Source organism: Octopus bimaculoides, chromosome 14 (genome assembly GCF_046866305.1).
Source record: "Octopus bimaculoides isolate indiv1 chromosome 14, ASM4686630v1, whole genome shotgun sequence".
NCBI classification, from domain to species: domain Eukaryota; kingdom Metazoa; phylum Mollusca; class Cephalopoda; order Octopoda; family Octopodidae; genus Octopus; species Octopus bimaculoides.
In genome coordinates, this window is record NC_142941.1 from 34864309 (window position 1) to 34866808 (window position 2500).

The 2500-nt window shown below is 42.8% G+C and overlaps 1 protein-coding gene across 12 annotated transcripts in view; it reads right to left on the reverse strand.

The window, feature by feature from the left end:
* The window catches only part of LOC106875086 (protocadherin alpha-3), a 419220-nt gene that overhangs the window by 209126 nt on the left and 207594 nt on the right, over positions 1-2500 (reverse strand). The window lies entirely within an intron of this gene.

The window sequence follows — 2500 nt, forward strand, 5'->3', positions numbered from 1 at the left end:
TACTTTGCAACAACGAGGTTCTGTTTTCAGTTCCACTGTGTAACATCTAAGGTACATCACTAAAATGCAAGTCGACCTAGAAGGTATTTCAACTCAGTACGGAATGCTGGGGGAGGCGCATGCTTTAGTGGTTAGGGTGTTGGACTCACGATCGTGAGATTGAGGTTTCGATTCCTGGACTGGGCGAAGCGTTGTGTTCTTGAGCAAAACACTTCCTTTCACGTTGCTCCAATCCACTTAGCTGTAGAAATGAGTGCCACTAGTGGAAGCAGGTCGTTTAGTGGTTAGGGTGTTGGATTCACGACCGTAGGATTGTAGATTCGATCCCTGTACCGGGCGATCTGTTGTGTTGTTGAGCAAAACACTTCATTTCACGATGCTCCAGTCCACTCAGCTGTAGAAATGAATCTAGCCTGGTGTGACATGGGCTACGCCAGGTTTTCTACATACGCTACATATACTCCAAGGCTGAAGCGCCCAACGACCCTTTAAGGGGTTAATGGACTTGTCAAAATGAAATGTTGCGAAACATTTTGTCCGGCATACTCACGATTCTTACAGCTTACAGAGACGTACATATAAATGAGTAACTTATATCGTGCCCGTCTGTGAGAGAATTTATTGGTCCATAGTGGAAGGAATGGTCGATGCATCTGTTTCCCTTTTCTCCTATTTACAACAAACGGGGATATTTATCGGCCATTTTGGAACGATCGATCAATCTACGGTTCCCCGTTTTATTATTTTTTTAATGTTGCATACGGCACGCAGGATTTCTTATACCCATACAATACACATTCACACATATACACACATATACATAAGCACACACGCACACATATCTATTGTAGTTCTTTGGTTTCTTATTTTGCAGACCCCACCCACACCAAAAAGAAAATGAAATCCTCCGCTAAATTACACTCCGCCGTGTTAAACAAAGAAGGGACGCATTAGATAATAACGAACTCCTTTCAAACGTTAAGAAGAAAGAATTTTTTTTTTTTTAATGAATAAAAGAAAAAGAATGGAATGGTCACAACTGGAATGCCTTTGATCATAGATCTGCACGATCAGTGTTGACCTGGGGTTAAAAACAATGACAATAACAATCTGTTCAATCTGTTCATCATAAGAGCTACACACACACTTTCTCTTTCTCCCGTCCCTCTTTCTCTCTCACACGCACACACTTTCTCTTTCTCCCGTCCCCTCTCTCTCTCTCTCTCTCTCTCACACACACACACACACAAAATACTATTACACACACACACACACACACACAGAACACTATTACACACACACACACAAAACACTATTACACACACACACATACAGAACACTATTACACACACACACACACACACACACACACAGAACACTATTACACACACACACACACACACACACACAGAACACTGTTACACACACACACACAACACAAAACACTATTACACACACACACACACACACAGAACACTATTACACACACACACACGCACAAAACACTATTACACACACACACACACACACACACACAGAGAACACTATTACACACACACACACACACAAAACACTATTACACACTCACACACACACATGCACTCTCTCTTACCACATGCTTTCTCTCTCCTCTCTTTCACACTAACTTTCTTTCCCTCTTTCTTCCCTCTCTCACTCCATATTTCTCCCCATTTAAGCACTGGGGTCAATGTAATTGACTCGTCCACTCCCCCGAAATTGCTGTCGTTGCGCTAAAATATGAAACCATTATTACAGTTATAAATACCAGTTGAATACTGGGGTCTATATAATCGACTAGGTCCCTCGCTACAAGATTTCAGGCCTTGTGCCTATAGTAGAAAGGATTATTAGAGTTATTACAATGTTATGGTGCTGAGGAATGAAGACGCGTCGACTTGTGGTTATGGTGCTGCAAGTACGATCGTAAGGTCGTAATCTTCATTTCCGGACGTTGTGTTCTTGAGCAAAACACTTTATTTCACGTGGCTGAGTTGTAACTGAGTCATCGGTTGATGCATTGTGTTCTTGAGCAATACATATGATTTCATGTTGCTCTAATTCACTCAACTGTAAATGAGTAATTCAGCGGCGTCCCGTCCCGGAAAAATATTGTGTTCTCGGTCTCTTGTAGGTCATGGAAACCGTGTTACCGGAGCTATAAGTCCTAAGACTTGATACAGTAATATCGTGGAGGCGAGTGGCTTTGTGGTTAGGGTGCTGGGCTCGTGATCGTAGAATTGTAGTTTCGATTCCTGAGCCGAGCGACGCGTTGTGCTCTTGTGCAAACCGCTTTATTTCACGTTGCTCCAGTTCACTCACCTGGCAAAAAATAAGTAACCCTGCGACCTAAAAACCGCATAGTTGCTAAGCCACACAGCCATGCCTGTATTCAAAGTGTGTGTGGGAGACGGGTATTTACTGTGTGAACTTGGGGCGAAAGACATTAAGTAACATCAACTACCGGGAGAGTGACGGCTAC